Below are 18375 nucleotides of genomic sequence, written 5' to 3'. Positions count from 1 at the left end.
CAGCTCTCCTAGGAATTCAGGGCTCAATTTTGTGACTTATATGGAAAAGATCAATCAGTGGAGATCCTGTTCATCATGCCTGCTTGAAGTCACTGTCCAGCTATTGAGTGTGTCCAGCCATTCCCCTGGCTATCTTTCTTACTTAGCAATCAGCCCCAATAGCCCACATTTTCGGGCAAAGGAAGTCCAAATTTGTGCTGTACAGAAGCATAAGTGAACTTTTCTCAGAAGCATTGGCTGCAGCTGGCTCTGAGAGGGGAGATTGTCCATCATCTAGGCTAGTATCTCTTCCCCAGCCAGAGCACAAGACTGTCGCTTTTTTATGGGCTTTATTTCTCCTGGTCAGTTCTCAAGAAATGGACTCTTATTGCTTATCTCTGACATGCTGGCTAATGTCTGAGGTTCCAGTGCCTTTGTCCATATTGATGAATCTTTTCATCTGCTGCTATACATCCTGCTATACTTGGAAATAATCTCCCATCCTTTCTTCATTAGTAAGAGATGTGCATACCATTTTTAGGATGGAATAATTTGCTAGCACAGCTTAGGGATCCACGTCCTATTGAATTTGGCACTCCTTTTCTGTCACTTTAATTTCCAGAGCATAGCCAAGGCCTCCGAGTAAATTTCCAGTCCTGTGCTCTACGGATTAGCCCCGGCAACTCATTGACACTTCTGGGTGATGCATGTCTAATTCCTTGTGCCTCATGCTGAATATCTATCCCCTATAGGTTCCCAGTACAACAACAGGGCAGCAGTCACTCAAATATGTACCACCACCTAGCCAGATGATAAATCTTCTTGGCGAAGCAGCCATGAGACACAATATTGACAGGTTTTGTTGTTAAATAGAGAGGGACTAGGTAAGGATGACAACATCCCTGCAGATGTCATTATTGATTGGACCAGCAGGAGGCAGGTGGTTAAAAGGCACAATAGGAACTGTCACAATAGTTTTAATTTTATTATTGAAGACCCAACTTTCAGCAGCCATGGACAGATTGCCTTTATTTTCCATCCATCTTCAACATTTCCTACACACACACACACACACACACACACTCCTTCAACCAAGTACTGGAGCCAGAAAGGGGGCCTTTTATGTATACTAAAGATGGCAGAAGCCATTAATAAAATGCCTGTCAACTCCATCGTTCCCCATTCTCTTTAGCCACAACAGGAGAAACCATTAATTACAGTTTCTGTCACACAGAAAAGAGATGAGGATTGTTCCGGTCTCCTAAGCCCTTCAACAGCATGAATTCACCTAGTGGCCACCTATTCTGCCCAGTTTTGAAAAGGGAAGCCTTCTTATCCATCTCTTTCTCTTTCTCTCTCTCTCGCTCTTTTTTAAAAAAGAGAGAAGCCCTTTTGAACACATAGTATATGTCTTCCAGGGCAACAAATGGGGAGATTTGAGGCTGAGGAAAGGAAGATTATAAATATGGATAGCATGCAAATATCCCATCTATCTTGGTCAGAATGTAGCAGTTCAAAGGTAATGTTGAAGATAAATAAGAAAGCAGTGGAATTCCCATTCAAAATGTGATTGTGGTGAATCTTGATTTAATTGCGGAGGCCTGAGAAAAAGAGAAATTATTATTATTTAAATGTCTTGAGTTAGAACTGATGTTAGCTACCTTTATCTGAGGGAACCACACACAGCACCAGTAACAAGGTCATTTGATCTATCTCAGAATGATATGTAAGCTTTCAGAAATGTTATTTCAAGGTTTTATCCCGTAGATTAATTTATGTGGGGGATTTTTAAAATGTATTTAGATTTTGCATGCCTGAGGCTTTAATTCAAGCCAAGCATTACTTCAACAAGGACACAGGCCTGCCTATATGATCTCAGAGGAACCCATGGTTTCAATGATTCTCCTTTGGAAATGGCGGAATTGTAGCCATGTTGGAGCAAGATGAAGGGGGGAGGGGGGCAGTGCTGGCGCCCACAATGCTGTACTTCCAGCATGGTTGCAGTTTGGTAAACTGTGGCCTGTCATTATGTACATACGGTACACAAATGTACAAACAGCTCAGCCAACAAGTCTACATATGTTGGCAATCAGAAATAGCAGCACAAAATTGTGTAAAATGTCTGTTAGCAGCACTGGTAGCTCTTAGGGAGGGTGGGGTGAACGCCATGCCCATAGATACTGAGGTCCAGCTCCAAGGGCCTTCTGGTGGCTCCCTTGCTGCGAGATACAAAGTTAGAGAACCAGGCAGAGGACCTTCTCAGTAGTGACACCCTCTCTGTGCAACACCCTTCCATCAGATGTCAAGCAGATAAATAAATATACAATGTTTAGAAGACATTGGAAGGCAGCCCTGTATAGGGAAGGTTTTAATGTTTGATGTTTTATAGTGTTCTTATATCTGTTGGAAGCCGTCCAGAGTGGTTGGGGAATATATGGAAGGAGAGTTGCTTAGGAGAGGAATTACAGAAATTCAAGGTTACTCAATGAAAGTACTGTCATTTCCTTTCCAAACGCTATCTTCAAAAGGTTCAGATATTCATACAATCATCGAATTGCAGAATTGTGGAGCTGGGAGGGATTCCAAGGGTCATCTAGTCCAACCCCCTGCAATGCAGGAACTATAATTATACTGCCTTCTGAAATTTCTGGATGATGTGGAACTATAATTATACTGCCTTCTGAAATTTCTGGATGATGTGGATTTCACGTGACATTTTCCAGGCACTATCTGACTTGAATGGAAGGCCAGTAATTCCCTGCGGCACCTGGACATCTTATAGAGGAGAGGAGTCGTTCACAGATGGCCATGGATGCCACAACCTGTGATCTCACTGGCTCAGAATCAGGTTGTCTGGTGGCAACAGTGTGATGATCATGATGCAGCGTCACCAGCTGAGGAACCTCAGCAGGTCCTCTCTTAGACTGCCAGCCTTCATCCTAGCTGCCGTCTGTTTCCCCCCACCCCCTGTGCTCTCTTTCCCCAGGTCTGTGCACTTGACAAGGTTTTCCATTCCATCATCAAAGGGGAAAAAAAGTACCCTCACAATTCATACAATTCTATATTCTGCAACCAATAAATGCAGGAAGCCAGGACCAGTGGTAACTGCTGAAGAAATCCTACAGCCTGAACTTATTTGGCTATATATAAACAGCCGTGCTTGCAATGGTACCTGCTTGAGCCTCTCAGAAGAAGCCACTGAGCTCCTGGACAAGGAGCATGGCATTTGTTATTACCGGGGCCTCCAAATGGTTCAGTGTGCCGTGATGCGCTCTTTCTTTATTTCTGATACTGTGACTGCATAGATTGCAGCACCGGAGAATTCAATGCCCGCATGGAAAACCAGCTCAGTGGTTGCACAATTTAAGCCCCAGAGGAGCAGTGCCTGAGTTTCAGCTTGCTCACTGATTCCAGAATAGCCAGCTCCTAACAAACACAGAAATGCACCCGAGGATATTCTGCAACATCGTCATGAGAGGGGTGTCTTGACCCTCTGGCAACAGCATGCCAAAAAGGGAATGCCGGCAGAGTTCAACGCACTGTGTTGGATGTCAAACAACTATTTCCACATACTGGAGTGCACTAGCTACCTCTGCCAGAGGTGCTTGTACTAACAGGCCCTTTGTTTATCTCCAGCAGAAACTAAAACTTACTTTCTGAAGTTGGGGGGGATTCCCCTTCTTTCTCAGCTTAGCTAACCTGCATTGCTAAGGAATTCAGTCATTCAAAACCTGACACACATACAGGGCAATATACCTGTTTGTGTGGAAACACAAGCCACAGAACTCTAAATGGAAGGGTCAAGACTGGTTCCAGGTTTAAGAAGACCCTAGGCCAGGGATAGGCAACCTAAGGCCCGTGGGCCGGATGCGGCCCAATCTCCTTCTCAATCCAGCCCGCAGATGGTCCGGGAATCAGCGTGTATTTACATGAGTAGAATGTGTGCTTTTATTTAAAATGCCTCTCTGGGTTATTTGTGGGGCATAGGAATTCATTCATTATTTTTTTTACAAAATATAGTCCTGCCCACCACATGGTCTGAGGGACGGTGGACCGGCCCACTGCTGAAAAAGGTTGCTGACCCCTGCCCTAGGCAAACTATCCTTTAGTGCAGGTATCCCCAAAACTTGGTTCTCCAAGCTGTTTTTGGACTCCAGTTCCTATCATCCCTGACCACTGGTCCTGCTAGTTAGGGATGATGGGAACTGTAGTCCAAAAACAACTGGAGACTCAAGTTTGGGAGAGCATGCTCTAGTGGGTCTCTGGCAGTGGACTCTCATAGGCTTGCCGTCCTGCTGAACTCAGTGGGACTTACTTTTATATAGACATGTATAGGAGTGTACTGGGAATCAACAATGCAGCCACTGGCATTTCTAACTTAGGGAAGGACAGGATGCAGGGCTCTTGTGTTCTTCACCCGAAGGACACAAGTGCCCTGCTGCACCAGACCAAAGGGTCTGCATTTTGTTCTCACAGTGCCCAGGCACTTGCCTTTGAGAAGTCTACATGCAGGGCATGATTGCAACAGCACTCTCCCCCCTTCTGATTCCCAGCAACAGGTACAGGAATACCTTCTTTGCTACTGAAGGTATTTTGTAGCCATCATTACTACTTGCTGGGAGCAAATTCCATAGTCTAGAATTCCATACAAGCCATTTCTTTTGTATGCCCTGAATCTTCCAACATTTGGCTTCATTGGGATAGCCCTCAGTGGATAGAAAGTGGTCTATCTCCTTTCTTTAGGTGAACAACCACAATTCCACTCTGCATGTGGATTTAAGAACTTTGTTCCTAGTCTTTTGTAATTTTTGTGGTCCTCTATTCAGGGTTAAAGATGGGGTTAACATGGCAGACGAAGGTGATGGATAGTTGACAAAGGACTGTGTGTGAGATGCAGGGAAGAGAAGATCTCCCAGGGTGGGGAGGATTGGAGACAAATCTCCCAGGTGCAAGCTGGGAGGGTTCACCTTTCTCTGTGTGGAACATGTTAAGATTTATCTGCAAAAGAGGGCTTTGTATTTTTTTTAATCTTTCCTTTTTATGTTTATGGGGTTTTTTTGTTTACCGCAGATTAGTTGGTCTTTTACAGTAATGTATTATGAAAAGTCTTAATAAAACTTAATGAAAAAGAATTTTGTTCCTAGAAAGATGGATAATAACTAAATCCCACATAATATAGACTGTAGACAAAATGAACATGGGCACAGTCCATGGGGAAGTTCACCTGTACGGAGCCCATTGAAATGAATGGGTATTGCACAAAGTATGTAGCAGTGTGGGTTTTTTTCTTTTTTCTTTTGCAAGGGCCCCATTCATTTACATGGACTTATGTGCAGAAACCCTTTGGCCTTAAAGCTGTAGTGAGCAGGATATTTCTTAATACTGGCTGGAAATAGAATAAAACCACAACCTTTGAATCCGGCAAGTGTTTGGAATCACTGAATCTTTCATCAATGTTTAATCAGACTAGGATTCTTTTTGTACCTATTTTGTTCATTATCAAAGTCTTTGCTGAAATTTGCCTCCCCCAAATTGGACTGGCAGTTTGAGTAAGCAGACAAAAGAGGCCGGTCCTTTGAATGCAATTGCTGTGTCAGTCCAGCTAACTGTACTCATGCAACAAGAGTTAACATTGTGGCATTAATAATTTCGTCATATTACAAATATTTGCTTCACAAACAAGCCAACTATTCTTCATAAATTGTCTGTGACCGGTGTAGCTCCCTCTGGAAGAAAGCCACAAATTCCAGTTTTCAAAGGGAAAACAACCCCATCAAAAATTTGATTTGGCTACGATTGTTCTGGCTTAGAGATTGGGGTTTTTTGAATGAAGGTGCCGGGGGGGGGCGGGGAGGAAAAAATATATAAGATCTCTAAATATTTGCATTGAGCCAGACTCTATAAATCCCACATTTCCTGTCAATAAGCAACAAAATAATGGCTAGGGCCCTACAATAAAAAATGGCCAGGGCAGGAAGTGTAATAATTTTGTCTTGCTGTTCTGTTCAAGAATAGCTGCAGGCAGGTACACGAAGAAGTTAGGTTTCCCTTGACTTAAGAAACCACCAGATGCACACTTGCAATGGTTTCTTTGATTTATGGCTGTATATCCAATGCATTGGATAATAAGGACAGTTTGTTACCCTCTAATTTTGGAAGGCTATAACACATGAAGCTTGCCCTACATATTTCATTCTATAAAGGAAACAATAAGAAGGAACATGACATATATTAGAGAGGTACATTACAGCATTATACTCTGCGGCCTAATAAAGCATTGCTGGCTGCCACACTCCTAGCTACTGAGGTGCGGTTTTGTGCTACCACTTAATCACGGGAGTCTTCGAGACAATTCCTCTGTGAGTGTGTATGTGCCCCATAGGATTCTTATAAATGCTGTGATTCACATATATACCGTAAGTGCAGAAATTTCATTGTGTGTTATGTCATTATGCTTCTACATATTCAGAGTAACATGGGGGGTCCGGGGATAGGTTAAACCAGGCATCCCCAAACTGCGGCCCTCCAGATGTTTTGGCCTACAGCTCCCATGATCCCTAGCTAACAGGACCAGTGGTCAGGTATGATGGGAATTGTAGTCCAAAACATTTGGAGGGCCAAAGTTTGGGGATGCCTGGGTTAAACTCTTCCTCCAGTTTCTCACTTTTGCAATCTTGAGTTCACTCCTCCATGTTTCTACATCTGTTTGTGATTTTTTTTAAATGCCCTTCTGAAAATCAATCAGCATTTTTGTGCAAATTTACCCTTACATGCACATTTTTGTGTGCATTTTTGTCCAATATACTAATGTTTGCAAAGCAGTGCCCTCAAATGCAATGCATTTTTGGGGGGTAAAATAGAATGTTCTTTCAATCTTTTATGCATTTCTAGGGACACTTTAGTATATGTGTTTTTATGCACACGCCATGGCTGGAGAACTGCATTGCAAAACTTGGAGGAGTGCAAATTTGGAAGGATGGCTGTGTTTTGATTCGCGTATTGCTTTGGAAGGTGCACATGATGTCAGTTTTTAATGCATACAGAACTGAATTTCTCCCCCATCCTTAGTAGGGTTGCCAGTCTCAATAGAGGACAAGACTTCTGTGCCTTTAATTGCCCTGCTCTCTTTTGAGTCTGGAAACCTTAAAGAGAAACCAGCAGACCCTTTGCTTGGAAATTAAACAAAGGGTCTGCTGGTTTCTCTCGGGTTTCCAGACTCAAAAGAGAGCCGGGCAATTAAAGGCACAGAAGTCCTGTCCTCTATTGAGTCTGGCAACCCTATCCTTAGGTGAAGCACTCTGGGAGCTTCATCACTGGGATGCACGTGAGGCATGTCATTTCTGAATTATCTGTTTCCATTAAAACACACACACCATCAGCTCCCTGTCCACAGAAAACTAGCATGACAGGAGGTTTCCTTTATGACATGCTGAGTTCCTAGCTCATTCTCACATGCTAGCTTCCAGGCAGTAAGGTGTATCATTCAGTTAGGCTTATATGGTCTCCCACGGCATTTGGGTGTGTCTTTCCTCCAGCAGGGCTGGCTTATTTTGCTGAGTTGTGGTTACTGTTGTTTCTCATTGAGCTTGTATTTTCACGGCACAATGTGAGGTGCAAAAATACTTAAAACTGTATGAATCACTGACTTTATGTAACAACTGTCAAGCGCGCAAGCAAATTATTGACAACTGGATTAAAATGAAGGCTGCACTTGAGATGAAGGATGACAGGCTAAATCCTTCCTTCAGCTCAGGCCCTCCATGTGATTGTAGGCTATTTAGCAACTGCTATTTTCTTGCTTGTTTGAAGAAGGCCTATGCTACTTAATCAAGTGTGTGTGCTTTTTTATATTAAAAAAAATGTTCCTTTCCATTTGGCCTCCTTAAATACTTTTATTTTTGCTTACTTTTACCAAAGCAAAAGTGTACCGGTGGACATATTTTTGTATGAGGAGTAGCCCAAATGGGACCCTCTGGATATTGTTGGACTACAATTCCCATCAGCCATACCACCATAGCCAATGATCAAAGATGGGAGCAACATCTGGAAGGCACCATATTGGCAACATCTGGAGGCTGTGCAGTGACAAACTCATTGTTGCAAGCCAGGAAAATCAGTGGGAGCAGTACAGTAGTTTGAGGATACCCATGCAAAATATGTTGGGCACAGCAATCTTAATGTTCATTTATGGTGAGGGGAGTAATCTGCTGGTGGAGTAAAGACCACATTCATTGACCTGCCATCTTGCTGTGGGCAAGGAGGCAGTTCTTACCTTTATCCCTCCCATTGCAATCCATAGGCAGAAATTAACTATGTCAGACCCAGGCCTGGTATAGAGTGCCACCATATACTGTATATTTTTTGTGGGCATATCAGGGAAACAAAGGCGCTTTGGACATAGCATCGTCGCATCTAGTGCTGGCATGTCCGTGCCATGTTCCTTTTGCTCCCGCTCCAGAAGTGGACCATCTAGGCCTCACTTTCTGTTGTTGATTTTCCCCTCCGGTTCGTCAGCAAAAGCGGCTGGCCCTGTGAGGAAAGGTTACAACATTTGGGACTTTTTAGTTTAGAAAAACACACACATAAGGTTGTACATATTAGAGGTGCATGAAATTGTGGTGCAAGTGGATACAGATATATTTTTTTCCCTCCCTCTCTCAGCACGCTGGAAACTAGAATCATCTAATGAAGCTGAAACTTGAATCATAACCCTGTCAGGGCAGTAGTGCTGGTCAGCTTAGTGCAGCGGTGGAGCTACTGCCACATCTGCTGCCTTGCCACATTCTGCCAGCCAGGGCAGAAAGAGTGGGGGCAGCAAATAGGCATTTGGCTGGTCATAGTAAGAGTAGGATGCTGGACTGGATGGGCCTTCTTTCTAAGATTCAGCAAGGCTCTACTAATATGATGAGAGCTCCATCACAAATTAACAGAGCAGGTCCTTCCTTGCTTAACACGGGGAGGTCAGGAACTGAATAGGGAAGAAATACACTCATGGAAATTAGGACCAAGTGTGTGCCTCATGTGACCTTCTAATGACAAACCTGGTGATAATGTTTGAACTCGGCACATTCCACAATACCATCTCCTTTTAAGAACACAAATGGACATGGGAAGTCCTGACCTGAAAGAATTGTTGTTTGACACTCTGTCTTCTCACTTGTCCCCCCCCCCCCAAAAAAATCTTGAATAGGGTAGGATGGCCTACCTGACAAAAGAATTCCAGCCCTTAACATTTAGGATTCAAAGCTGCTTTCTCCTCAGTTTCTAGAAAGAAACCAGTGGGGACCAGCTGAATGTTATACCATTTGTTGAAATTGATGTGTTCAGGTGAGGGTCAGAACTGAATAAGCACCAAGAGTGAATCATTTGTCACTTCTGCAGAGGAAGAGGTCTAACAGGAGAGAACATATATTTATTGAGCGGGACTGTCACCAGAAGATTCACACCTAAACTTCCTACTTTTATAGCTGTCCAGGCTGTAAATAAACGAAGGGCACCCCTTTTGTGTCAGCTTCAGATTCCGAGGGGTTACCAGACCCTTAACAGAAAACAACTGCAGCTATCCGAAAGAGAAGCCAAGAAGCTGAATTGTGCTGGATATCAAAATTGGCTTCTCACCTAGGAGTATTTTAAAGCTTAGCTGTATATATTCTGACAGGTCAGGGAAATGCAGGCATATTCTGTTCACCTGGCATGAATAGGGTTACCTCACTTGCTTCGTATGTCTGTTATTGACATACGGTAACCTTTCGAAGGTGAAATATTCACTTAAGCTGTGATCGCAGAAAGCATTAATCCAGCTCTCAATAGGAACAAGTTTAGCCTGATTAATGTCTCTCACACACTGCGGGATTCCATGGCGTTAATCCTGATCTCTACTGGTGCAAATGGAATCAAACCCAGACCTTATAATCTTCTGAAAGAGCTTTGTTTCACTTTATTCGGTACACAAGACCTCACCCTCATTTATCTATGAATGATTTATATACACCAGCAGGTAAAACTTTCTTTCCTTGGCCTGTTCTTTGGCCAAGTAACTCTTGTGTAAAGCTTGTTGCAGTTGCTAATTTAAGCAGAACAAACTGCTGCTTTCCTACAAATAAACTGTTGCTTTCCTAAAAATGCAAAAGGAGGATGGCTGTGGATGCACAAATGATTGCCTAAATGATTATGAAGAAATGCAAAAGGGGAGAAACTTATTCTCAAGACTGCCGGCTAATGAGATTTACTTTAGCTCAGTGCATTTTAGAACACAGGTTCCTTCTTCAGGCTCAGTCTACAAATTACCGGTACATAAAATGTGGATATGTTAAAATCTAACTATGGATTATCATAGAATCATAGAGTTGGAAGAGACCACAAGGGCCATCCAGTCCAACCCCCTGCCAAGCAGGAAACACCATCAAAGCATTCTTGACATATGCCTGTCAAGCCTCTGATTAAAGACCTCCAAAGAAGGAGACTCCACCACACTCCTTGGTAGCAAATTCCACTGCCGAACAGCTCTTACTGTCAGGAAGTTCTTCCATTGTTTTTGAGAACTTTTTTTTCTTTTTTAGTTTTCATCTTGAGCCTTTCACAGCCTGGAGTGAGCAGCAGCTATATAGGAAAAACTGTTGGTAGATCCCAATATATAAACACACACACATCCCAGATTGATCATGAATACTACCAATGCAAAGTAGAATATGTTAATATCCATGAGCATACCTATATCTTATTAGCTATTCCTGTTTTTATGGGACCAAAAGGTAGACCAGGTTTAATGTTGTCAAGTTTTACAAACCCCAGTAGTGTTTACTTTTCCATTTTGACACCAGTGCTGAATATATATTATCACAGTTATGTTTCCTGGGGGCCTTTGCATCATCTCAAAACAGAATCAAGTGCACCTCATGACAACTCCAACTGGGTAGAGCACCAAACTCCTGAAAAATGAAACTCTTATTGGAAACAGAAGTGTTAACTTGACAAACATCCTGCCACTAATACATATGCTATTCGTTTTCTCTTTAAGTGGAACCATGAAGGATTTTTTATATATATTCCAAAAAATATAGATTTTGAGGATAGGTGCCTTTCTGAGCCTATCGATTTTTAAAAAGAAAATAAAGCTTCCAGCTGATTACGATTAGAAAGCAGGATTATGACGAAAGTGAAATTGAGACATGAAATTGATTCCTCCAGAGTTTTGTTTCTGCATTATTTTATCATAAAGTTCGGAAAATAATGCAAACTGTCGCTGACTTTCCCATTTTCAGATTCTCAGAACAATTCATGGTAGTCACGATACTTTGAACATACATTCTGGGAAGTCTGCCTGTTTGTTTTCCAGTGTATGATGACCATTTACCATGGACTTGGAAAGAGTTCCTTGCTCATTTTGTATCATCAGGAAATATGCCACGACATAAGTGCAAAATTCAGCAACATGGTCTCCTGTGCAGACAGTAATACTCTTGCATGGCTTTAATACATTTTAGTAGGCCTTCACAGGGGAACATCCCAGAGGATTTTGCTATAATGAGATAAATGAAGAGCCCTCTCTCAGGTGCGTTCAAGAATTGAAAGGAGAAAAAAAACACGTTTCACTGATGGGGGGGAGGGTTTGAGGTATAATATAAGCAAAATTCATTTAAGCAAAATCCCATATTTAATTGGCTGAGCAAGTTAGATTGAACTCATCCGTTTACCATGCTGTTTGTTCTTAAGTTTGTATGTTTTTGTTTGGTACTCAACCAGTAAGCCATTGAACGCTGAGATAGCCAAAGCACACAGTCAGCATACAATTTGGCCATTTGACTTTGAATATCAGCTCTGCTCTTCGCTGATTTTAAAGGGCTGAAGCATGGATAGTTTGGTTTGATGTGATTAGCATCACTGCGGTTTTGGTTGAGTATTTGACACGTTACTCAGAGTGTCTGCAAAGTTCTTGAATAGTCCTTGGTTTTCCTTCGGCAGCTTGGGCTGGCTCTAAAACATTGCTTTACGTGCCCTCTCAGCAGTGTCAGGCTCTTTGTACGCAAGATCCCTTTTAAGCAGGACTACCTGGGACGTTCATGTCACCATATGTCATTGCATGGTCACGTGATCTTGTGAGGAAACCCTGCAGTGTCTCTCAAGAGCACATTCAGGGCTTTTTAAAAAAGTATTTATCCCCTTCTTAAACTTGTAGCTCCAAACTCCTAAGATAAACACACATGCTCCTTGATTTATATTATTTCTCTCTCTCTCTCTCTCTCTCTCTCTCACACACACACACACACACACACACACACACACACACACTTTTGCAGAGTTCCCATGCTTTCTGTGAAGGAGGCATGACAAAAAGAATGCCATGTCCACAAGAAGCGTATCAAACTAAATGCAGAACACTGGTGTACACTCTGTGCTCCCTCTATTATACCACCCTCAGCCCTCTGAAAAGGCAGCCATCTGTCCCTAGCTTGTGGAAATCCACAGCATCATTGAATTCAATAGCATTATTTCCTTACTGGTCAGAATTTATTGCAAAGCCAGACATAAGAAGAGGAACCGGTCTTCAGATTAATTAGAATTATTGTCACAGCTTGGTATTCCTTTACATCGAAGCTCTCCTATCCTTTATAATAAATGCAGCTGGCTTGAATATTAAATACCCTTCTTCCTCCAGAGATTTCGAAAATAAACATGCTGCCATTAATGCTGCTTTACTTCCAGTCAGTGTTAACTGTTTTAATGTGATTGTCCTTTCCATATGTACTCCCCCATCCATTTAAGAACCATAGAGAGCATGACCCTCCCCCCCAAAAAATGGTTGGAAAATATATAGAAAATACCATAAACAGTGCAATATTTTGCATATTTACAGTTCCACTGAACTCAATGGAGCTTTGAAGTGCACTTAAAATGTCAGGCCTAAAGAGCATAGCAGCTCATCCCCAGTAGGTCTTGCCCCATGAATCAGTTGCCAAGGCTGAAAGTACCACCTCCCCACAGCTGTCTATGTCCCCTCCTCTCCAGGGCCTTTTTTCAAGCAATTGGAGACTGTGCCTGTGTGCAACCTACCGCTGCTCCACCTGTTTCAGCCCTCTTCTGGTTCCTGGGGGAGGAAGGAGGGGAGTTTGTTGCAGCAAGAAGGGGGGACATCCATGACTCTTCACCAGCCTGACTCATCTCTGCCTCTTGGCCTCCTTCCTCCCACTCATCCAGTACCGGAGGAAGGGGGCAGGGGGAGCAGAGGGTCATGGGAAGCACTGGGGCTGCAGGGCGCCCTCCAGCAGACGGGCCCAGCGCTGCCTGAAAATACTGCGCTGGACGCATGTAGCACGCAGCCTGCAGGGCACCCCAGCCGCCGCCTCCGCAGCTCACTAAGTCCTGTTACCTCTTCAGCTTCCGACACCTCCTGTTCCTTGTCTTCTCCCTCTGCCCACTCATCACTACCACTCCCCCAGGCTCTGACCCTTCTTCCTGTGATGGTTCCCCAGCTGGTTCCTCCCACCGTTCCTCTGCATCCAACCAGCTCATGACATCATTGCACTTATATCACACACAAGGAGTTTAAGGTAGTGTACATAGTTCCCCCGCTGCTCAATCATTCCCCACAGCAACCCTGCAAGGTAGGTTAGGTGACCCAAGGTCACCCACTGACCACCATGGCTGAGTGGGGTTGTGAACCCTGGTCTCCCTGGTCCTAGTCCGACACTCTAACCACTACACCACCCTGGCTTTTATCTACAAGTCAAATGTCAGCAAAATGCTTTAAGAAGGCAAACTCTGTAAACGTTACAATTCATCACCATCTACTGTTACGAATATGATTGCTAAAATTGTAATGTGTGAACTTGAACTCTGAAGCAATCATGGATTTTTACCATCGTCATCACTATCATCATCTAATACAACTGCTGTAATGGCTGTTGAAACCCCCATTGCTAAATATGAAATGCATGAACTTGCACTCTGACTCATGGTCCATTTTCCCATTGATAAATTGTAACTATTTGGGAGCAAATGACTTATAGGTTACAGATTCTGCACTTGCCGATTCCTAATATGGGATGAGCTGTGTTTTGAAGGGGAAACAGCCATTGTGTATAAAGGTAAAGGGACCCCTGATCATTAGGTCCAGTCGTGACCGACTCTGGGGTTGCGACGCTCATCTCGCGTTATTGGCCGAGGGAGCCGGCGTACAGCTTCCAGGTCATGTGGCCAGCATGACAAAGCCACTTCTGGCGAACCAGAGCAGTGCACAGAAACACCGTTTACCTTCCTGCTGTAGCAGTACCTATTTATCTACTTGCACTTTGACGTGCTTTCGAACTGCTTGGTTGGCAGGAGCTGGGACCGAGCAATGGGAGCTCACCCCGTCGCGGGGATTCGAACCTCCAACCTTTTGATCGGCAAGCCCTAGACTCTTTGGTTTAACCCACACCTCCACCCATGTCCCTACGGTGTATGTCATTGTGTATACTTGATGTTAATTACATGATGAATAACATTTGTTTGAAAGGCAGGTCATTTTTTAGTATTTAAAAATGTGATTCCAATGAAGGTGAGAATTTCCAACAGCTGCGGGAGCCTAAGGGTTTCCCCACCCATCCCCAATTCCTTTTTATTATGACTCATGCCATATTCTGATAGCTTCTTCTGACTGCAGCTTTTGGTTTTCATTCTGCAGAGGCAAATAATAAATTTCTGAATGCTTTTTGATTAATTCCTAAGAGAGATCTTAATACAAGCCGTTCCTCTCCATGCTTAATATGTACATCTTTCTTTCCCTCGTATCTGAGTAAGATTGTCTTCCATAAACACGGTTTTAACAATGAGTCCGTAAGTGATTGTGGAGGCCAATTCTGGATCCACACGTCCTTCCACAGTGGGGACATTGGTTTCCGGGCAGAAGTTGATCACGGTGTGGATGTGCCAAGCGTGCCTTCCTCTTAGCACGTTTCTCTCTTACATCCTGTGTATCTGTGCATAGACAGATATCGTCTGTACATGTTATGTTTGTCATGTAAAACCTTCTTTAAAAAGGAAAAGAATGGTTATCCTCAGGCCTGTTGGACATTTTAGCCCTCTCGTGATTTGTAGCACAATGCTCTGTATCAATTAAAAAACAGATGAGCAAAATGGTTTTGTAGAAGAGGTTGTTTCCTTGTAATCAACTGTAAAGAGACCCAGGTCACATAGCAGATCTCTCTCATTCTCTCTCCCTTACTCATCACCCCCTTTTCTCCTTCCTCCTCCTTGCCTCCCTCTGTCTCACTTAGCCAAGAAGACTCTTGTGAATGCAAATTGCTTTATTGGTGAAGGGAATTAAAATTATAAAAAGCTAGGCTTAAAAGAAGTGCAAAATCAGGACTGTGTCGGAACAGGGACAATATAATTGTGGTATGGATTCCCATATGGGATTAAATTATCTCGATTTTAGAAATGTCAGCACTTCTGTGGGGCTGCTGGAATGCAGCCAATGTGACACATTTGCTTCAATTTTTTTTTTAGATGGTTCTGATTCCACGCAACTTTAAATATGCAGAAACTATGTTTGCTGTAGGTGTCACAGTGGCGCTTCTGTGAGGCATAATTTTGCATGCAAATGTTATTTGACTATTAAACAAAACTATTCTGGAATATTTCTCTTTTTTCTGAAGGAAAAGGTCACTTGTTTTCTTTTGGGTTTGCCTTGTGAAGTCTTTAATTATTTAATTTTTTTGAAAAAAAAAAACAGAGCTTTTCCTCTCATACTGGCTCACATATCAAGGTTGTCTTCCTTTAAAGTGCACACCATTCAGCAATACTATTTTGTAGCAACTCAATAAAACTGATAGTTTTTCTGGGTAATTACCCACAGCCCCCTGCAGGACAAATTAGCATTCATGACCTGAATAATGCTTACTAGAAAGAGTTCAGTGGAATTTACTTAATCAGAATCATTGCTTTCTCATGGCTATTTTTTTTTTAAAAAAGGAGCCCCCACTGTCTGCTAATAGCAAAAATGTTTTCAATGCCAGGTCCATCCTGGCACCAGATATGGAAGGAGAAAAGATTAGCCTTTTAAAATATACATAATGCATTTTTAAAGATTGTGCATAGTATTCTTCAACCCTGACATAGATTCGCAATGAGGACTCTTTCCCTTCCCTAACCAGAGGTGTATATCTGTGGGGTGGGAGGGTTTGTAGATAATAATAATAATTACACATTTTTGTGCAATCCACGAACATGGGGTTTTTTTTCATGCAACCTTGTGGTTGTGTTCCAACACTTTCTATTTTATTTTATTTACTTGGGATGGTTCCTGACTAAGCAACATTCAGAGAAAACTCATTGATAGCAGTGGACAAGTTGCTCATGAGTACCAAAAGATTGTCCTTTTGGGTCTACTCGGTGTACGGCTTAGCTGAGGAGTTGGGAGGCGAGGAGAAAAGCACTCACTAATTTTCTCAATATTTCCACAGTGTTCTAAATTGTAAAAGAATAAAAAAAATAAAAAAAATACTTTGGTCAAATCTTAAAATATTAAGTTGGAATCTTGTTCAGGTATCTGAAGAAGTGTGCATGCACACAAAAGCTCATACCTATGACAAACTTAGTTGGTCTCTAAGGTGCTACTGGAAGGAATTTTTTTCAATATTCCATGATAGTTAATGAAGGAAAAAATTGGAAAATAAAAATTTTTATTGGAAAATAAAAAGAATGAAGCAGAAATATTTTGAACATGCTAACCAATCAGGAAAATTGCTAGCGTGGCAATTGAAAAAAGTGAACAAAGCAATTTTTATAAACAAAATTAATATAAATGGAAAAATTACAGATAAGATGAAGGACCTAGTTGAAGCAGGTGACACAATGTTTAGCTATACAATCTCTAGATTCCAAAAGGAGGTTATAGAAGAAGACGGGAAGCTATTGAAGAAAGCATATAGTATTCTGCTAGAATGGGAAACGAAAGACGAAGTTAAATCAGTTATGATTAAATGGGCGCAAGATATAGGACATAACGTACAATTTGAGGATTGGGAAAAATTGTGGAAGGTAGATTTGAAATTTACAGATTGCTCTTTTTCGAAGGAAAATTATATGAAAATGATGTACAGATGATGACACCAGTTAAGATGGCAAAAATGTATAAAACCAGATCAAACACATGCTGGAAATGTAAAGAAAAAGAAGGTACTTCGTATCATATGTGGTGGGAATGTAGGGAATTAAAAATTTTTGGGAGATGATATATAATGAATTGAAAAAAATGTTCAAAATGACATTTGTAAAAAAAACCAGAAGCATTTTTGTTAGGGATCCTGGGACAAGACCTGCCTAGGAAAACAAAGAACTTATTTATGTATGCTACAACAGCGGCAAGAGTCTTGTTGGCACAAAGATGGAAGAATGAGGAAATCCCAATGAAAGATCAATGGCAAGAAAGACTGATGAGTTATGCAGAATTGGCAAAGTTAACATATAAATTACATGAGAAGGAGAACCATGACTTCAAGGAAGAATGGGAACTTTTTACAAATTATTTAAGAAGACAACAAAAGGATCTGGACTCCTTGGCAGGTTTTGAATAAACACCCACAAATTTATTAGTAGAATACATGATAAATAAGGTAATGATATGTACAATTTTATAACATGCAGAGAATAATATTTATAAACAAACCAGAGAGGGGAGCTGAATGAAGTCTTTGGAGGGTGGGAGAGGGAGGGATGGGAGGGAATAAAGGGGGTGGTGGTAATTGGTTATATTGATTGACAATATGTTTGTTTAAAAAAGGAATATATTCAATAAAAATATTTTTTTTATTATTTACTTTGGCCAGTGTTTTAAATGTTTAGTTTTCCGTATGCTTCTCTTATTTTCTTTATATTTCTTACTGAACTATTATTTTAACTTCATTTTAACTATTATTTTAACTTTAAAGAAAAAAAATCAGTATTCAGAACTAACTTGAGATTAATTGTGTTGAATTGTACACATATTTCGTATATGAAAAAGCAGACCATTTACAATGGTTGAGAATTACACAAACATTTCCACCAATTAATCAATTATCCCATACTTATTAGTGTGCTTGTATCACTTTCCTACCTGCAAAAAGTCTGGATTTTTCTCTTTTTTTAAACAGTGGGTTTGTTGCACCAGAGTGCTTTAATCCACTTGGATTGCACAAATGCAAATTTCTGATATGTGAATGAATTCTTTGCGCAAAATAATGACGTTCTTGAAGCAACCCAAGTTAAATACTTATTGCCTTACCGTTCATGGAAGAGTGTGTAGCATTTGGGGTTATATTGCCCTTTTTAGCCCTATTCAAACTTTCAGTTTATTCTTGTGAAGATAAACATGTGAGCAAGGGTGGGGGGACATGCAGGCAATCCCCCATGCCTCTGGTATATCACTTTTTCCTT

The 18375-nt window shown here is 41.7% G+C and overlaps 1 protein-coding gene across 2 annotated transcripts in view; it reads left to right on the top strand.

Moving 5' to 3' along the window:
- The window catches only part of ADGRL2 (adhesion G protein-coupled receptor L2), a 548846-nt gene that overhangs the window by 127582 nt on the left and 402889 nt on the right, over positions 1-18375 (top strand). The gene's annotated exons all lie outside the window — the stretch shown is intronic.

This window comes from Zootoca vivipara, chromosome 7 (genome assembly GCF_965207765.1).
Source record: "Zootoca vivipara chromosome 7, rZooViv2.hap1.1, whole genome shotgun sequence".
Taxonomy (NCBI): Eukaryota; Metazoa; Chordata; class Lepidosauria; order Squamata; family Lacertidae; genus Zootoca; species Zootoca vivipara.
Note: the sequence above shows the minus strand (reverse complement) of the source record. Positions and strands in the feature narration are given on the sequence as shown.